General features: G+C 40.2%; 1 pseudogene; it reads right to left on the reverse strand.

Moving 5' to 3' along the window:
• The window catches only part of LOC123946530, a 90,279-nt pseudogene that overhangs the window by 41,000 nt on the left and 28,859 nt on the right, over positions 1 to 20,420 (reverse strand).

The raw sequence follows: 20,420 nt of genomic DNA on the forward strand, positions 1-20,420 counted from the left end.
CTGTTGTCTTGGGGGGAATCTGGAACTTGAAATTGGTGTCACGTGTGAGGGAAGGGTAGTCTCATCTCTGCAGAGTACAGACTCTGCAGAAACCAATCATTTATGGAGTGAGTATTGCTACTGAAAATACATTAAAGTTGAATGTAAGCATGAGACATAATTAGACAAATCCAGAATACGGAATAGTTAAGGGAAACTAGGCTGAACTTGAATTATGTCAACAATCTGAAATCAGGTACCAAAAAAGTGGAAGGAAATCTTCTAAAGAAAGCCTTATACCATTTGGGAAAGACAGAAAACATTTCTCCTAACCATGGAACAAAAGTCTTTCGTTTCAGACACGTAAGGCCAGTGTAAGTGACATGGCCATCCCTGTACCCCTGAGAGGTAACAAGGGATTGCCAGCATTCCCATGACTCTTTGGTGTAGGTTCTTGTCATTGGATTTGGAAGAAGTCTAGCAGAGTTCAGGAGGCTGCTCCGATTTGCTTGGCCTATTCAGAGACCAACCCCAAACTGAGGGTAGTTGTTTACTTATCACATATGTTCTATTGTTCTATGCAGGAAAAGTAACAACATGTCCAAAGCATACACATACTTTGTCCAGATTTTGGGTTCAAACACAGCAGAATAGTAAATTTAGTCCCATTTCTCCTGAAACTCAAGAAGGACTACTACAAGCATGGAGATGTGTATAAAATTTAGATTCCCAACTGCAGAGACCTAATTTTGTTTAAATATGGCTCAACATAAACCAACTGTCCTCTAGAGATAACTGACAAATAGTAGCTACTTGCAAACCACTTATTAGCACTGTTTGAAGTATCACTTTCCTATATTTTACAGGTACTCCTGCCTGAGATATTTCTAATATGGTTGGAAAATGTTTCTAGCCATTAGTACCATGCTTCACCATGAAAGGTGACCCCAAGTCCAACCATGGGTGATTGAGAGCAAGATCCAGATGTGTTTTTAATTTTCTAGATCTAATCTAACCATTTGGAAACATCCCATTCACATTCTGGTATCCAACTTTTTAAAAGTTCTACTCCCTTGAATCAGTTTCTATTTTATTCTGTTATTTTTAGAGTCCTAGAATTGTAGCTTCAGAGGTCATCTTAGTGACTATTACCAATCAGGATGCGGACAACACACAGGTCAAACTAGTTACATACCATCCCACAGACCAGGTGGTTAAAGGCAGCCCTTTCCTTGAGCAGGGATACTTCTGAGAACAAGGATTTACTCTGCTTTGTGCTAGACCGTGTTTGGCCAGGGAGCTTACAAGTTAACAGAGACCTCACTGGTAGGTTTGACCTGGTCACAATGTTCTCTCGAGTTACCCCCTCTTCTTGATAATTGCTTTTTCTCTACTGTCTCTTCAGGCCACATGGAGCTCTAGAGGTTAATTGATTTGTCTGTATTTCTTAAGTCATGGAGACATTTCATCACTTGGGCATTTCCTAGAATTTGAAATACACATTTCTGTATTTTCTTACTGTGTATGCTGCTCTACAATCCTTCCTTTTGTACAGGTAAATGACTATGTGAACCAAGAGTCTGATTAAATAAACAAAAAGTAAAAAAAAAATTGTTTTCTCTAGAAAAAATGTATTTCAGTCCTCGTAAGATTTCATGCTAGGGCCACAGCTCAGGACTGACCTGTGTGCAAGCCAACCTACTGACTGGAGAGTTCTTGGCTGTGGAAGTCATGTCACTCGAGGACCAGTCTTTCTTGTCCCTCTTGGTTGAGTACGTGATGCAGTATCATTCACATTCTAAAGGCTCCTTATTTCTGTACAGCCTGAAAATCACTTTCTTTAGACATCATCCTCAAAATTCATATAGCAAAGCTGCATGTTCCAAGAAAACAGATTAGAGGCCTGATCTGACCTGTGTTTTGTCACATATAAGAAGACCTCACCTAATTCGTTATGCACGCTAAGACGACCTTGTGATCTAAAATCTTATGATTCAAAAATAACAGAAGAGAGTAAGAGTGACTTGAAAGAGTAGAACTTTAACAAAATTGAATAACAGTCGGAATAAATTACGTGTTTCTAATATGTTAGATAGAACCTAGAAATTAAAAACACGTTGGAAACAAATAACATTAAAAACTAACGTGAAACTAGGAAAGAAGAAAATCATATTTTTCTTTTAAAAAACCGGGAATATTTCAATTTAAGTGAGTCAAATACATGATCAGACAATACCCATGAAAGAATCTGCAGATGATTAGCGAATGAATATAACGTTGTAAATTGCATGAACTAGGACTGCAGCTAGGAATGTTGTGGTTAGGATGTTGACCTCAGAAATGATAGGTTTCTTGCCAGCACACACAAGTTGAATCCTTTTTAAAAAACCCGTGGTATTTACTTCATAACATAATCTAAAGTTAAAATAAAATGTCCATTAATTCAAAGCATTTTGTTAGAGAAGAAACCTTGATTTCGGTCATATCAGTTTGAGTAATTTCATCTCTGATTAGCCTAGAAGAAAATATACATACTAAACGGGCTTCATGTTTAATTTTAGAAGAGAAGCTTGTTTTTCTTTGTTTTGATAGAGGAAACAAATCAACACTATCAAGCCTTAAAATATTATTTGAAATTCAGTACAAGGACCAAATACACGGACAGAAATAAATCATAAAAGTGGCCCATTTTCTTTTATTGGCAAATTATACATTCCCTATAAATTCTCAAAAGACAAGTAAATACCAGTTTGTAATAGTTCATAGCTACAAAATGGAAAACTGGTCATAAAAGACCATGAAGCTGAGATATCTAGCGTTTCCACGGGAACGTGGAGCAGTAGGATGAACAATGGGAACAAAATCAGTTCTGGAAAAGCCTTCCTAACCTGACTGTCTGCGTAACCGTGAAACGCTGACTTCTGCGTCTGACAAACCTCGTATCCATAGATGGGCCACACAGCAGACTGCCGACCATTTCCCTCCCGACATGACACAAAATACAAAATATGAAAATTGTTTCAATCTTTATGGGAAAGATTCAATTTTATTTTTAACCTGCTCAATCCTCTCACCGATGTTCAATAACAATTTATCCTTTAAATGGTACTTAATTTAGCCTTAATTTATTGTCTGGCAAATGCCTCTGGGCAAAATTGTATTCAATAAGAACCCATTTTGCCTTCTTAACCTTCATCCTCTCAAAGATGTTACAGCACACGTCATTGTAGCCTTTTCAACCTTATTTTTGGTGTAATTTATCTGATGAAGACTACTAGAAAATCAAACAAAAAATTAGCATCATTTGTTTTCAAAACCACGTCAGGCTTCTGGCTGAAGGTGGGAGAGCGCAGCGGTCATGTGGATAATTGCCAAATACAGCAATTAGATATGCACACTTTTAAAGATGCTGGGAAGCACTCAACAGCAAAGAAGAGAAGGGGGAGAGCTGAACCTTGAACAATAAAACCGGAAGAAGGACAGAAAGGTGTGACTTTCCCGTTGCAAGCCCTGTGTTCAGCCTCCATGGAATGATGGTGGTAGGAGAGACCCCAGTTCCCCTCAGGAAAGAGCCAGGCAGTAGCATTCGGGACTGGGAGTGAAGCTGGAAAAAAATAAAGGGGACATCAGGGCATTGTGAGAATCACAGGAGTAAAAGAATCTATGATTAGTTAATGAGTCCCGAGGATGAAGATCCACTAAATAAAAACAGGAGAGCAAGAAGAAGGGAAAATCAAGACATATGGAAGATGTCATGGGAGCTGAGAATAAGAGGAGAAAACTGATGGTTCACTACAAGAGTCGGGTGACAAAATCAGGACAATTTCTCTGAATTAGTATGAAAACAAAAGAAGAGAAATCATTTTAAAATATAGGTACATAATAAAACAAGAACATTAAGCAGTTATGTCCAAGGCCCTGCTTATATGTTCCTCTGTGTGTGTGTGTACACATGGGTGTGTGTGTGTGGGTATAGTGAGGGAGACAAATGTGTTAAGAAAATATACAGGAAAAATTGCTGAATGGAAAAATTACAAACTGCCCCGTTGAAACTGTGTTCTGCACCCAGTGAAATGAACACAGTGATCTAAACAAAGGCATGTTTTTCTGGAATGTGAAAACACTAGGGATGAAAAGATTCTCAGAGATGATAGAAAGAAAAGTGCATTTTCCTACAGAGACACAGAATTTAAAACAAACTCATATCGTTCGAAGTCAGTGTACAATGGGAGGGAAATGAAAACTGATTCCTCTCCTGCCTGTAAAACACTGGTGGCCAGCACCACATTGCCCTTCAGGTTGGGAAAGGAAATTATTTTCATCCTAGAAGTTTATGCTCATTGATCTGTCAAGTGAGGAGAGAATCAAGATGTCTTCAGACATGCAGTGACTCAAGATCCTTATATATTCTGCACCCTTTTTTTTCAGATCTGGTTTCATTTTCACTCCAAATATTTCCCTTTTAACCCTTTCATTGATGTTGTCTCTTCTTTTTGAAACATATTGTCATTTCACTGTCCTATCCCAAACCTTTTCAAGGCTTCCCACTGCACTTAAGATAGAATCACAACAGTTAATGTAGCTAATGGTGTTCTGGCAATGTGGCTGGAACCGAGCCTTCTTGTTTTATTTTATTTTATTTTTTTTAAAGATATATTTGTTTATTTGAGAGAGAGAGAGAAATGTGAGTGAGGGGAGAGAAGGGGCAGAGGAAGAGGGAGAGAAGCAGACTCCCCACTGAATGCGGATCCCGACCTGGGGCTTGATCTCACAACTCTGAGATCATGACCTGAGCTGAATTCAAGAGTCAGGCGCTCAACAGACTGAGCCACCCAGGTGCTTCAGGGAACGTGTTTTTTATATGAATTGAAAACCGGATCATCTTGGGAAGGTTAGGGCTAATTCGAACAGCATATTGGCAAGATTCAAAGCAGTCAAATGGTATTTATAAAAATACTTGAACTTTACTTCCTTTTTTGTCATTTCCCCATTCTCTTTCTCTTCTTCTTTTGGTAGTTTTTTGGCATTTTAAATTTAATCATGATACATCGATCTGGCACTGCCTCTGTGATTTAGATAGCCATGTTCCTCAGAGCTCCTCAGGGAAACAGAACCAATAGGATGTACATATTTGTAAAAAGGTATTTATTTTAAGGACTGTAAGGCTCACATGATTGTGGAATCTTGGTGAGCCCAAAATCTGCTGGGGGAGCAAGCTGGAGACTCGGGAAAAGCTATAGTTGAAGTCCTAAGGCAGCCTGCTAGAGCACCAGGAAGAGCCGATGTCTTTACTCAAATTCCACCAGTTTGAATGAAAATCTCATAGAACAACCGCCTCACAGAACATTGTGGATAATGTTTGACTGGACAGCTGGGCGTTGAGGCCCAGCCAAGTTGACCCTTAGTATCATTCTCATTATTAATACCACCATCCAGTGAAGCGTGAGTTGTAGACATCACAGCCTTTCAACCCCAGAAGAGTTCTTCATCTACTCCCAAGAGCAAAGCATCACCTTACTCATCTACGGTGCCGTTATAAAATTCAGAAAATTGATCGTGACACAGTCCTAGTACATAATACAGGACTGCATTTACACATCATTAATTGTTCTGGTGAAGTTCTTTCCCAGCATTTTGTTCAAGTCAACAAGAAGTCTGGTTCATTGGCTTCCTTTAGCCGCCATGCCTCTCTAGTGTTCTTCTGGAACAACTCCTCAATCTCTGCCTTTTATGACATTTACATTTTTTGAAGCATATTTTCAAATTGTCTCCTGATTAATGAGTTTCTGATTGCTTCCTCATGACTAGAATCATGTGCCATTTGTTTGTCAGCAACAATGTTCCCTGAGGTGCATGCACTTAGCCCATCATGCTGGAGACACCTCCCCATCCAACCTGTATATAGAATGTGAGCTTTAGGCTCTGGGTTCTGTTGGTATCTGCCTGTTTTCTCCAGTGCGGTAACCTTTTCCCCATGGTTGTGAATGAGCAATCTCTGGGAAGATAACTTCAGGTTCTTTGATTATCCCCGGTGAATTTTATCAAATTGTTTTAGCATTCATTGTTTCTCTTGCCTGGATCATTGATTACTACCATGTTTGCTAAGTGGTTTTTTGACTACCTTCATCATTCCTTCTGCATTTATTAATTGGCATTCCATTGTGATAAAGCTTTCTCTCCCCACCTCCCCTTCTGAAGTTAACTTAATCATGTACTTTGAGATCAGCTTTATAAATATTAAGCTATGACTGAAATAGGACAGACAGTAGATCTGTGTCTGGTATATAGCATGTCATGAGGACCATAGATGGAAAACTCAACCTGAATTTCATCCTGGCTCTACTGGTAATGTACAGGGGATGTTAGTTAGGAAAACAACTTGCATCTCTAAGTTTTGGTATGTGTATCTATCTATCCAATCAGTGTTTTAGACTATTTAATAGGAATACTTTCTTTTAGTTTTAATGGTCTATGGCCCTTAAAAAAAATTCAGTCAGTCTTTGTGTGGCCTAAAGGATCTCTAAGAGAGGAAACTCCCCCTTCTCAGTCTTAATAACAGCCAGCTTGATTAACTGCAATTAGCCAAGAATTGGCAAAGAATTTCTAACCCTGTTAAACTTATTTTGGTTCTCATTAAACTTTTAAATCCACTTACTTTCCCATTCCCGTGTCTATTTCAAGCTTATTTCCATCAGTGTTTCTCTTTGGCAACCATATTTGGAAAATGCACAGATTGAGCACCAGTGTGGGAGGAATTACACAGCTAAAAAACATTCCATGAAATGATCACGGGTATTTCAGTTTGCTTCAGGATTAATTATAGCCTTACAATTCCCACATCAAGGCAGTCTGTGGGTTAGACGGTTGGGCCGACAGAGTTGTCATCCCAATAATGCCATTCAAGGGGAGTGATTTACTCAAAAAAAATCTGTACCAATTTCAACCTAAACTTTTAAAAAAGCCATAGAAGCATTAAGAAAAATGGCCCTAGATATGTTCCTAGCAAATTCTGCCCTATAAATTCTAAAACTGCGAGAAAAATGTGGTTGAAAGCTGAAGGCTGACAAAATGTATAACCTTAGGAACCATAGGAATGGTAATTTTAACATCATTACTAATACTTAACAAGAATCTGGAGAGCACAATTGAAAAATCATTCTGCGGATAATACGTGGAGTGTAAAATAGTTAAGTATATATCAAACGTTGAAAGTTTCAATTTCATAAACACAAATATATTTGGTTGTTCCTCTTGATATTGTTCAGAGAATGAATTACATACACAATAAAACAATTTGTTACTTTCACACCTGTCATTTTTAAACTGTAAATTTTAAATCGAAATGTTTTAAAGAAGGTTTATAACTCCAGTGTGATTTTCCTAGAAATAAAATATTTAAAAAATTGCACGATAAATGGTCACTTTATCTTTATCTATCATTTGATATTTGTATGCATACGTGTACTTGAATATATCTTTATAAATACATAAATGTAATCGACCATTTCTGTTGTGTACTTTCTTGGAAAGGGGTGTTAAGTGATTCACATGAATTATGATTTCATATAAATTATATCATTTAGTCTTCTTAATAATTCTAAGAGATGTCTACTGTCCCATTTTGCAGTCAAGGAAATCAAGTCAAAAGTGATTAAGTTGTTCAGACCCAGACTATTAATAAATGGTAGGGCCTATCGGGGACACAGATCATATACAGCTAGGTATATGTGTTTTTTGTAGTTAACTCTCCAACAACATAAGGGTTGGAGATACCCACCCCCACACAGTCAAAAATCCACGTAAGGCTTTTGACTTTGCAGAAACTTAGCTTCTAATAGCTTACTGCTCACCAGAAGCCTTAGCAATAACACAGGTGATTAACACATATTCTGTATATTTTATGCATTATACACTGTATTGTTATAATATAGAAAGCTAGAGAAAAGAGAACGTTACTAAGAAAGTCATAAGAGAAAATATATTTATAGTATTGTTCTGTGTTTATTGAAAAAAATCTGCTTTATAAGTGAACACTTCCAGTTCAAACCTGTGTTGTTCAAGGGTCAACTGTGTTCTTAAAATTTATTTAATCAAATGATTTGATATGGATGCATTTCACTTTCTCTTTCAAGGCATATTTAATACTCACATACAAGTTGCATGTTTTTATATTTACATATATATGTATATATTTACACTGACAGAAAGCGCTGTGTACAAATCCACTTCCCATCTGTTTTTCAGCAGTATGAGGAGCCCAGCCTGGCCGTGTGGTTTGTCCTCGTTTACACTCCAATGGACCATGACTGCATTCTCTGGTGAAACGTGGTTCTCTTGGTCAAGATTAACCTTCAAAGCCTAAAGGCCCAGGACTATGCAACTGGGAAGCCAAACCCTTCCTAAGGGTCCATTAACGTAATCGTGTGGGGTCTGTTCTCACTCTGCTCCATGGTTCCAAGTTCTTACGATAATGTCGATGCAATACACTGGCTGTGAATTTGAGAGTCAAATGGAATTCTGTGGGATGGAAACCCAAACTCAGAGGAGCTGTCTCCTGGCTCTGAGTCATCTGCATGGACTCAATCATTCTATTGGCTGTCGTAAGATGATAAGCCCCCTGTGCTACGGGTGTGAGCCCCCTGCCTCCTCTCTCTGATTAACAAGTAGTGATTAACAAGTCATTCTGAAAGTTTATGAGTGGTGATTCTGGAAGAAGGATTGTGGCAAGTGAAGGGAAATTCCTGTTAATACCATAAAATAAAGTTTCCCTCTCCATAATGAAGAGTCCAATGTAATTGACTTGCCCCAGAGTAGGTGTCTGCTTCTTCACGGAATGGTGTAAGAGATGGGAGCTCAGAACTGGTCTCTTCTTTAAATCTCATCAACCCTGGTGAGTAGCATGGAATAAACTTATGGCCATTATTTTAGAAATTTATATGCATAACTCAATTGGTTCTGTCTTTTGGGTGCGTCCCTCTCTTCTTCCTTGCCCCTTCATTTAATGATTAAAGCATTCATTTAATGATTAAAGTCTTTGAAAGCATGTCTTGTTAGAAAGCTTCCATAGCAAGTTAAATATTAGCAAGAAAATCAGAGCTCCTGGATTCCTGGGATGGGCATGGTAGCACCCGCTTTTTTTCGTCCAATCTCCCCCACGAGTTATGAAGGTGCAGTAAGATTGAGAAGTAGAAACCCAGGAAGGAAGATTTGAGGACAACCAAGGTGGATGACACCCGTCCCCCTCTTATTTAGAGCTTTTGATCACCAGAGGACTTATTTTATATCGCAATTAAAAAGACTTGAAGAGTACCTCATCAAACAAGCATGCAAAAAATGAAAGCAGTGTGGAGTCGACTGAGTGCAGTTAATTTTTAATTACACACTCTCTCTGCTCTGACTATATTTATTGCCAAGCAGCTGTAAGGGTAGAGCCCACCAGAGGATAAATCACCAGTTCTGTGGGAACAGGAATATTGTGATAGGACACGGTTCAGAAATAGATTATAAGTGAGACACACAATTTGGAACAGCTTGGTTTTTCCTCCTGAAATGTCACCGTAATACAATCCCATCTCAAGAAAGCCAAGGTGCACAGCCACGTGGGGAAGCCAAGGCTCCCGAATTCCCCTCCCTTCCACTTTAGGACAGGTCCCGTTCAAATCAAAAGAAGAACACCAGTGCCTGCATGGAGAAGGAAACAGCCCCAGTTAGAAAAACGATCGATGATTGTCTTTATATTCAGTTCAAGAATCATCTTTTCTTTCATCATTTGGGGACTTAAAAAATAAAAGGGAAATTTGTGCTTTTATGAGAGCGGAGGTAGGGCCAAATCCTTCATGTACTCAAGACTTTACTGCTCTTCACCCAAAACCCACCATCCTGCCCTAGAACAGTGCCGTCTGGGACCAAGCACACCAGGCCGGCTTCCTGCTTCCGAGGTGAGCCGGCCTGAGGTGAACACACCCACCCCTTGTGGAAGATGCTAGCGTACACACATGTGAGGGTACTGACTCATACGAGTGAGAGCGTCAGATGTTTTTTTCAGATCTATTGGTCATGGATAAAATGATACACAAAAATGAAAACAAAACGATACTGTTGTCCCTCCAAATCCTCTGAAAATACAGATTCCAAGAGAAATCTTTTGGAAGTGAGTTTTCAAATACAAATGAAAACAATTATGATCCGCTCCCAATAACATGGAAATAAATCAAGATCGCAAATTCCTCGGGAGGTGTGTGGATGGTTGATAAAGTGTTGATACTGCAATGCAATGGCATTGTAAGATCCGTGCTGTGTTTGTACAGTGTTATGGCCTCTTCTTCAGGGGTAAGTCAGTTTTTTTTTTTCAGTTTCCCAAAGACACATAAAATCTTGATCATCACTTTTAATATAAAAACGAACCCAGCACACCTCACTTTCAAGAGAAGCCTGATGGACGTGCCTACAAGAAAGGTATGATTTTCCCCCCAGGTTCACATTGTTTTGTTTTGTTAAGTTTTTTTTCCCATTCTGGGTGGCTTTGCCGTCACAGGGGAATTTTTTTTTTTTTTAAGATTTTATTTCTTATTTGACAGACAGAGTTCACAAGTAAGCAGAGAGGCAGGCAGAGAGAGAGAGACTGGGAAGCAGGCTCCCTGCTGAGCAGAGAGCCCAGTGTGGGGCTCTATCCCAGGACCCTGGGATCATGACCTGAGCGGAAGGCAGAGTCTTTAACCCATGGAGCCACCCAGGCGCCCTGGGAATGTTTTATTTTAAGTTATCTTTAGACTTGTTTTTAAGAAGAAAAATCCAGAACATGGGTATCAAGCATTGGAATTGGTGAACAAATGCAACTTCTGCCCCCATGAAGGTATTAAGTTATTCATTTTTAACTCTGCTGCATGTATACCCAAATCCCCAGATTGTGCATTTATCAGGAGAGCACTCAAGTGTTTCCTTCGTAACCATTAGATCCAGGGACAACTCTGTACATATGTTTCTAATTGACTCGCACTTAGCTCACCCAAGTCTGGTTTTGTGGAGGAAATGTGATGTCCAAGAAGCTGCTGGGAGGCACTTTTCTTGGAAAAAGGAAGTCATGTTCTTTTATTTTATAGTTTACAAACGGAATTCTAAAGATTGGCATTTATTTCTAATGTAGGAAATCACAAAGTTCAAGTGTGTTCTAAATTTAGCAGGGCACGCTTTCATTTCTGATTAGGATGATGTCATAGTATGAAACTGTAAGGGCAAAGAAACTCCAACACCGGTGGGCCAAGAAGGGAAAGACTGCATTCCCAGGACTCCTTTCTCTTGAAAGTCCCTTCAACTGCGGCCAGATCACTTGTGCACAGACATGGTCAACCCACGATGCCACATTTCCCGGTAAGTCTAGAACAAAGTTATATAGCTCCTGGAGATAAAGTTTGTTTAATATTTTAAAAATAAGTTTTAATTTTTTCTTAAGATTGTATTACTCCATGGAATCCTTCCAACCTTCAATACATAGCATGTTTAGATTTTGATAGTTCCATTTTAGAAAATAAGTCATTCATTCCTTTCAATATTATTGGAGAGCAACCGAGTTGTGGCATAAATTTCAAAGCCTTCAGAGCCATAGACCTTGGTTCTTCCCACTTTCCCGGCTATGTGTTCTCCTTCTTCTTCTTCTTCTTCTTCTTTTTTTTTGTAATTTTATTTTATTTTGTTTTTTCAGTGTTCCAAGATTCATTGTTTATGCATCACACCCAATGCTCCGTGCAATCCGTGCCCTCCTTAATACCCACCACCAGGCTCACCTAACCTCCCACTCCCCTCTCCTCCAAAACCCTCAGTTTGTTTTTCAGAGTTCACAGTCTCTCATGGTTCATCTATGTGTTCTTGTATGAAATATTTTTATCTGTGTTTCAGTTTCTTCATATATAAAATGGGGGCCGTAATGCTCACCTTCAATTTTGGCTTAAAAAAAAAGTAAACAAAACCCTCTTGCACTGTTGGTAGGAATGCAAACTGATGTAGCCACTCTGGAGTTCAGTATGGAGCTTCCTCAAAAAGCTAAAAACTGGACTACCTTATGATCCAGCAATTGCACAAATAGGTATTTACCTAAAGGATACAAAAGTACAGATCCAAAGGGCCACATGCACTCCCATGTTTATAGCAGCATTATCAACAATAACCAGGCTATGGAGAAAGTCCAAATGTCCATCAACAGACGAATGGCTAAAGAAGATGTGGTATATGTATATAATGGAATATTATTTAGCCATCAAAAAGAATGACATCTTGCCATTTGCAATGTTGGGGATGGAGCTAGAGTGTATTACACTAAGGGAAATAAGTCAGTCAGGGAAAGACAAATACCATATGATCTCACTTATATGTGGAATTTAAGAAACAAAACAGATGAACCTATGGGTAGGGGGGAAAAGAAAAACAAGCCATAAGAGACTCTTAAGGGTAGAGAACAAACCAAGTGTGGAGGGAGAGAGGTGGGTGGGGGATGGGCTAGAGGGATGATGGGGATGAAGGAGGGCTCTTGTTGTGGTGAGCACTGGGTGTTGTATGTAAGTGAAGAATCACTGAATTCTCCAAAAACCAATACTGCACTGTATATTCACTAACTGAAATTAAAAAAAAAAAAAAGAAGCAGACAAGATCATACCTGAAAAACAAGTAACACTGGTTGGCATTTGTAGTGACTTAGCAAATGCTAATTTCCTTCCTTCTTAACAGGAAATCTCCCTACCATTATTGACAGCCAATCCCTATAATGAGTTCTGCTAGATAACAAAAACCCACTTTTAATCACATTTCAGGGAGTGAAATTCCTATGGCAACTGAGATTTATTATCTTCTTGGAGAATTCAAAGTGTTCGATGGATGGTGAAACTATATTTTAAACCAGGATTTAAACTTATTTAATTAAAATTTTAATCATGCATGATAGACTTTTTGACCTCCCTACAAAGAAGAAAAAAATTGGAGAGCTTCTAGCCAACTCTTTTGTTTCCGTCACTCTCTGCATTTCTTTTATCACTGCTGTGTCTTCCAAGCATCTTATCTGCTCTGACAACACCTCCCAGGTCTGTGTACCAATCCACCGGAGCGGAGCGCTGTTGAGAAGGAACGAGGCAGTGTAGATTATTCCACTACAGATCGCTTCTTGGAAAAAAGGCAAGGCTAAATATATAGATGTGGGCGTGTCCAAAACTTAAAGGAATCTTTAAAGTCCACTTCCAATGTTTAAATTTTTAAATTGTCCTTAATTTACTATTTTATCTGGACATGTTAATAGTCTAGGCAATTTTTTATTATGTCAAGTCACAGGGGAATGGGCCAAGTGCTCCGAATCCATAAAACCCAGAGAACTTATCCCATGTACATGTTGTTGTGTCTGTTCCCTCGCCTGCTCTCTGATGGAGACCATCACCGGTGGTGCTGCTCCGACCTTGCTCGGACCCCCCTGCTGTGTCACACAGACCTCTGCACCTTAAGGGTTACTCTCAGCACTACGTCTGTTGCAGCTTTGCAACCATGTCTTCCTATGACTACGACCCTTTGAGATGACCACACCTTGCTCTTTACAATCAAGGTGACTTCAGAAGAGTCCCTCTCATTCCCTTCTCTCTAGTCTTTGACGGAGGGTATATTCTAAGAACTTTATCTTAGTGTGCTTGGAGAAAGCAGCGTGGCCCAGGAGTAAAGAACATGGCTTTGACTGGGCACATCTCAACTGAAATCTGACTCTGATTGGCTGTGAGACCGTGGATGAGGTTCTTGAATTTTCCGAGCCTCACTTTACTCATCTATAAGAGGAATAAGTTGGCCTACACCCTGCCAAGGGTGGCCATGAGAATAACATTTTATAAATCGTTGAAGGTTGTTCCTCATTTAAGCTTTCTTCTTGGTTCTTGACTTTAATTTCATGAGCAGCATTAATCATACTCAGCTTTATAAATGAGCGTAAAGGACCCAGCCAAGAGAGCTGTCTGTACACACAACCTGGAGAAGACCTTGACACAGACCTTGCAAACTTAACATTCTGTAAAGAGTGCCTTTTCCAGCGTGTTTCTGCTTGAGCTGGGGGGCAAAGCCATAATGGCCAGGTGGTACCTGCATAGCAGAGAATGATCTCCAGCAATATTTATATGAATTTGTTTACTCAAGCAGGAAGGCTGAGAATTATTGAATACTCAGTGAGCAAATTTACAATCTAGTAACAAGTAATTATATAAACAAGAATATAAAGAGGGAGTCTGGTATTAATTTCCACTCATTACGGTGTTGATTATGGTGTATAATATAAAGAATGTTTGTGTTCCCCTAAATTCCTATGTTGAAGCCCTAATGCCCTAGGAGGTGGGGCCTTCGGGAGGTGATGAGGTCATGAGAGTGGGAACTCATGGTGAGGTTAGTGCTTTCGTAGTCATAGACAGGAGAGAGATGATCTCTCTCCACTGTGTGAGGAAGCAGCAAGAAGTGTCTTCTGCAGACCTGGAGGTGCGTTCTTACCAGACATGGAACCTGCCAGCATTTTGATCTTGGGACTTCAGCATCCAGAGCTGTGAGCACTAAATGCACATTGTTTAACTACCTGGTGTCGGATGTCCTGTTCTAGCAGCCCGAATGGGCCAAGTCAGTACACGTCAGCAGGAGGAGTTTAAACGTACTCACCTTTGTGGTCTGGTTTGTGTTTCTATTTGTGTGTTTTCCAATTATGTGCACACATTTTTATGAGTTCCATATTCTCAGAGACCCTCCTGGGAGATCGTATTTGTGTGGAGCCTTATTATTGTGGTGGATTTTTGCTTTTCGATGGTTTTAGTTCACTTTCAGCCCACTCCCTCACCCTGGGAATTTGGAGGAAGACATACTAATCAAATTTTCTTGGCAAGCCCACTTGCTGTTTCATGAGCGTCTCTCCCAGTTGCTTCTCTCTCTCAGCACTCGCTGACCACATCCTCTCGCCCGGTCTGCCTGCAGCGTCAACGAGAGGTTGGACAAGAATTGAAGTGGTGTGTGATGGTGTTCATGACAACTGTTTTCTTAGTTCTCACAGCCGCTAAGGAAATCACAGGGTTAGAGTGAGATCGTCCAACCTTGCATTACTGACACTTTGGGCTGGAGGATTCTTTGTGGTGGGGGCGGTCCTGTGCATCGTAAGGCCTCCAGCAGCACCCTGGACCTCTGCCATCAAATGTCTACCATAGCCCCCTCCCCATATGAAAACCGAAAACGTCTTCAGATGCTGTCACATAGCATGTGTGGGGACAAAGAGCCATCGTCCATTGGGAGCCATTGGTTTAGAGACAGTGCTTTTTAGTACAGAAATTACATTCAGAAAAGATAAGTTCATACATAGTTACTTGAATAGCTCAGTATTAAACGGCATATAAAATAACTTCTAATTACTAGTAACTGTAATAGGTCATTTACCTTGAACACCTGCCACACACAAGACGCTATGCCACATTCTGCATATATATAACCCAATTTTATCCCTAAAACAACACTAAATGCCAGTTACAGGCGTATATAAACCTCAGCAGGGTGTATGAACCCACGGAGGACTTCAAATTCTGTAGCCTTATGAGGTACTTGAGGTATCCACTGGCAAAGCCTCATAGGTTTTCCTCACTTTATTCATGATCAATTCGTCTGTGTTTTTTAAAAAATCTTTCTGCCATTGATTTCTATTAGAATGCATAACCAGTAAACGATACTTACCTTAAACTCCTCCTTTGAAATAAATCCTGCCATTTTATTTTATTTTCCTGTGTTCTCATCAGTGTCGGGCAATACCATTAATTGATTTTCTTCTCCGTGTACGTCAACCTGTGTATGTAACTGCATTCTTGCCATTTAAACTGTCACTTTGGGAAGTACTATGATAATGGAGTTTGCCTCTGGCCCACGGGAACTGTTAGCAGAATGATGTTATTTCTTTACCCAGATTTTCTTCTTCACTGATGAGAATTGATTTTCGGTATGCAGTGCAGGATTTTCGAAAGACAGAATTGCACAGTGAATATAGTTACCATTTTATATGTCTCACGGCTCATTCTACACTCACAATCTTCATGTAGTACAGAAGAGGAGAGATTTTTACTTTCATTAAGAAAGCGACATTTATCTAAGCATATTCCTCCAGAATGTGGTGGCTTTATCAGAAAATCTGTGAGCAACATGTCCAGAGGAGAGGGTGAGAATTCATAACTCACTGTCAAGTCACTGAGGACCGGTCGAGGCTGAAATTAAAACTGTGTCTGAAGACAGATTGACATTCAAGGCCAAGTTTCTACCAACTCCTACAATTGATGATAGAATTTTACTGGACAGGCTCATCTGGACAACTTGAAAAATTATTTCATATCCTGAACTCAAATGATTAATAAGTATTTTATTCCTCTCAATAAATCACGGACTTATTGAAGATAAATGAACAGCCTTCTCCATGTCCAAAGTGCATCAATAAAGAATTCTGTATGTTAAAGAAAAAGTGACTCCCAAGTTATAAATGTTAAACATACTATTGAATTCTTTTTTTTTTTTTATTTTCATTTTATTTATTTTTTTCAGTGTAACAGTATTCATTCTTTTTGCACAACACCCAGTGCTCCATGCAAAACGTGCCCTCCCCATTACCCACCACCTGTTCCCCCAACCTCCCACCCCTGACCCTTCAAAACCCTCAGGTTGTTTTTCAGAGTACATAGTCTCTTATGGTTCGCCTCCCCTCCCCAATGTCCATAGCCCGCTCCCCCTCTCCCAATCCCACCTCCTTTTTCCATCATGGCCCTGGGCCTCACGTGCCTCAAGAGCCATGTGTAATCGGTGCCTCTTCCCAACGTCCTGCATGTCTCTGGCTTCTCAGTCCCTGCCTAGAAAGACCTAAAATTTGGAAGAAACCACAAAAATTCTCAGCCGTGGGTTTCCTCCAGCATTTCAACCTATGTGCAAAAGCCCGCGGTATGCCTGGTGGGTTTTGGTCTTACATAATCCTAGGACGAGAACAGAGTGCTCTGGACACGTTTCTGTTTGGACTGTGACATGTGCCAGACAGAGTTGCAACACTAGGCCGCAAACGAAGTAACAGCGAACAAAGGACGGCAGCGTGTGACAGCAACAGTAAACAAGAAAGTCGCCCATCGGAAGAACAGATCTCTGGGAGAGGACGGGAAGGTTTCTAAAACCCCACGGTGGTTGTTATGAAGAAGTATAATTTGAAGTGCTCCTTGGTCAAGAATCCTGGAGTGTGCTGAAAAAGTAATATTTAATAGTTTATAATGCAGTTCATGGTTACTCACATAACTGTTTCCCGCATATCAGAGAAAGTGCCAAACATCGGCTGACAAATCGCTACACACAGTGGGCATAATGTTTCATTACTCATTAGCTCTGCACCGCTCAGGTTAATATTGGATTTTTTTTTTGTGCTGTTCCAGAAAATATAGTAGGCAACATGAAAGGTAAAACCAGGTCTTTCTTCAACAAATATATTGAAAGGATAATGGGAAGTTAGTTTTACAAAAGTTCGGGATGATTAAGTATTATATATAATTATTCAACAAAAAACAATTTTGTAAGACTTTAGGACTATATGTAGTCTTTCCTGTGGGTGTTGCTGGGTTTAGAATAATAAAGAAGCCAGATGAGCTCTCCTTTGCTTTTATGAATTACCTATTCCACACCGCAAAGACAAGCCCAGACACATTCGTAAGGAGGCAGGGTGACCATCACATTCCATGGATTCGATGCAATGAAGGGACTCAGTGGGCTGCGAAATTAGTACAAAGTGTCCCGAACGACAAACTCCAGATATGATATTGTTTCCAGAGGAGCCTCTCAGAAAAGCAAACAAGCGAACTGAAACTTGACCTATGATGAGAAGCTGGGCATGTGAACATTCCAGATAGAAGGAACAGAAAGTGCAGAGGCCTTAAAGCAGAAAATTGCTGAGAGTTTTCAGAAACTGAGAGTAAACTGATGTCTAGATTGAAGTCATTCGGGTCTTCAAAGATTCTATTCCTGATGTACTGGGGGCCACAGGAAAGCAGAAAATTTTCTTTTGGAGAGCTCACATCACCTGCCATGTGAAAAGTGAATTGTAAAGAAGCAAACTCCTCGCAGGTACATCACTTAGCTGCTACTTTATGTAGCTCAGGTAAGAGACAGCAGTGGCTAAATCTAGCATTAGCAGAGATTCGTACCAGAGTGGATTTATTTGGAATTACAACTGGTATAAGTGACTGAGAAAACTTGACAGTCAAGGCGCCTACTTCATTTTTTTTTTTTTTAAATAGTTCTGTTACTTAAATGAGCTACCCTGAGTAACATTTGCCTAGTTTTGGTTTATCTATCCACTTTAAGAAACTTGTTGATACGTTGGTCCAGGTTCAAGCCAGAGTAACAAATACTTACAAGATTACAGACCAACACTTAAGAATTAGGAGCTGAATCTACTTAGTGCTTATGCCTTTAACAGAGCTAAATTTTTTGTTCAGTTTTAGCAATATCTACAAAACGGAGCAGGAAAGTTAGACATGGTGTTCTTTCCACATCCTGACCACAGAAAGAAAAGACTAATTCTATTATAGAGGTAGAAAATGTTTTCTTCTGTCTTTCTTTGGCTGATCTAATAATTGAATTGACAGAAGACCGACTAATAGGAGAAAAACCAATTTCATTTGATACATATGGGAGCATCATAAAAGTAGACCCATTGGCAAGTCGGGCAGTTGAGGCTTGTATAGTAATCTGAGCCAAAGAGCATGGGTAGGTGTCTGTTGCTTCAAAGGGAAGAAAAACAATCCATGCAAGGTGGGAAGAGTGGATGTTGGTAGATGCTTCTCATGGCCTGATCAGAGAGGGGAATTTGAACTCCGCACCCTGCGCAGCTGCCCCCAGATTACCACACCTCGCCCACAGTCTTTGTAGATCTTTCTGGGGATATCTCTCTTCTTGAACCATGCTCCCTGTCTAAATTCTTACAGGGAGTTAAGGAGGAATAAAACCTTTTCTGGAGTCTCTTGGGCACGGATGCTCTTCAGCTCAAAATAATCCACATACCAAAGTGACATGTCTTAGGGGGGCTCATTCTGAACACTTCACTACTCTAAGACGTAGGTGATATTCCTTTTAATGAAAATTTTGATTTTGGTCTTAAATACAGAATATAATTTTGTTGACTAAAGAGAGAGAGAGAGAGGAATATTGCAAAACATAAACAGCACCTAAAAAGACAAGATACAACAGACTGTGGCATACCAGAGAATGCAAGAAAGTGTGGGTAACTAGGTTATATGGTAAAGAAGGAAGCTAGCAGGATTTAAAGTTTAAGGGTAGGTTGGGCCTAGGGTATGGCAATCCGTGGTGAGGAGTTTGGATTCACTGGGGAAGGGCAGTGGTTGGATGTTTTTAGATGGGAGAGTAAAATAATTGAATCCATATTTCAGAAAGATCATACTGGAAAATAATGGGGAATCAGCACAGGCTGCTAGACTAGTTCTTCACCCAAAATCGAGCTTGAAGAAGCTACAAAGTTACGTGGTCTGGGCAACACACACAGACACAGACATACAGAGACACACACGCAGTGAAAACCAAATCCTGAGGGACAACAAGGCCTGGCATAAACTGTTGTGCGTACGGATTACAGGGAATAAGGTGTTATCTTTGCTGGCTACCCAGAGCATACAAATCGCAGGAGAAAATGTCCCAAGTCTTGCACTGGGATGATTCCTGCTGTCCCATTATTAAAGAAATTGGAAAGTAGGAGTCACCCTAGGGTAGGTTGCAGATGAAAACAGGTTGACCAGCTGCCTTTGGATACGCAGTCCTGAAGAACGCCCCCTCCAAAGGCAAAACGCTGAAGGAACATAAACTAAAAATGTTTGCCTGCCAATTCCGCATCCCCTTAAAAGTTTAAAAATAAAACACTGGCTAGACGAGTACACCATAACAGAGATAAGTTATCAGCAGTGGCTCTGTGTTCTTTGGCACACAGGGCTTTGGCCACATTCTCTCCATTCCAATGGACCTCACCTGGAGACACACAGACTGGGGCCTGCCTTTGCCCCTCCTTCAAAGACCTCACCAGAAGTGGTGGTGAGCGCCCCAGAGAAAATGGGGAGTACCACCACGACAAAGGGGACAATGGTGAGCCAACAGACCCCTGGTAACCTGAAAGGTTACGAAAGACAAGCAGTTTAGAATAAGAAGATCCTTACGAAGGCAAGGATGGATAGTTTTCGTCTGAAAAAGAAATAAGAACTTATCAAATACCAAACGGTGCTGTTAAGCACCAGGTAGAGGATTTGGAATAGAAGAAGCAAGCCCGGGCCGGGGGGCAGGCAAATTGATAAAGCTGCAGACTGGAGGATGTGAAGCCATCGAGGAAGCCTGCGATAAAGCAGCAGAGGGGATAAACATGCACAAGCAGCAATGTCGACATCCAG

Source organism: Meles meles, chromosome 7, assembly GCF_922984935.1.
Source record: "Meles meles chromosome 7, mMelMel3.1 paternal haplotype, whole genome shotgun sequence".
Classification (NCBI taxonomy): Eukaryota; Metazoa; Chordata; class Mammalia; order Carnivora; family Mustelidae; genus Meles; species Meles meles.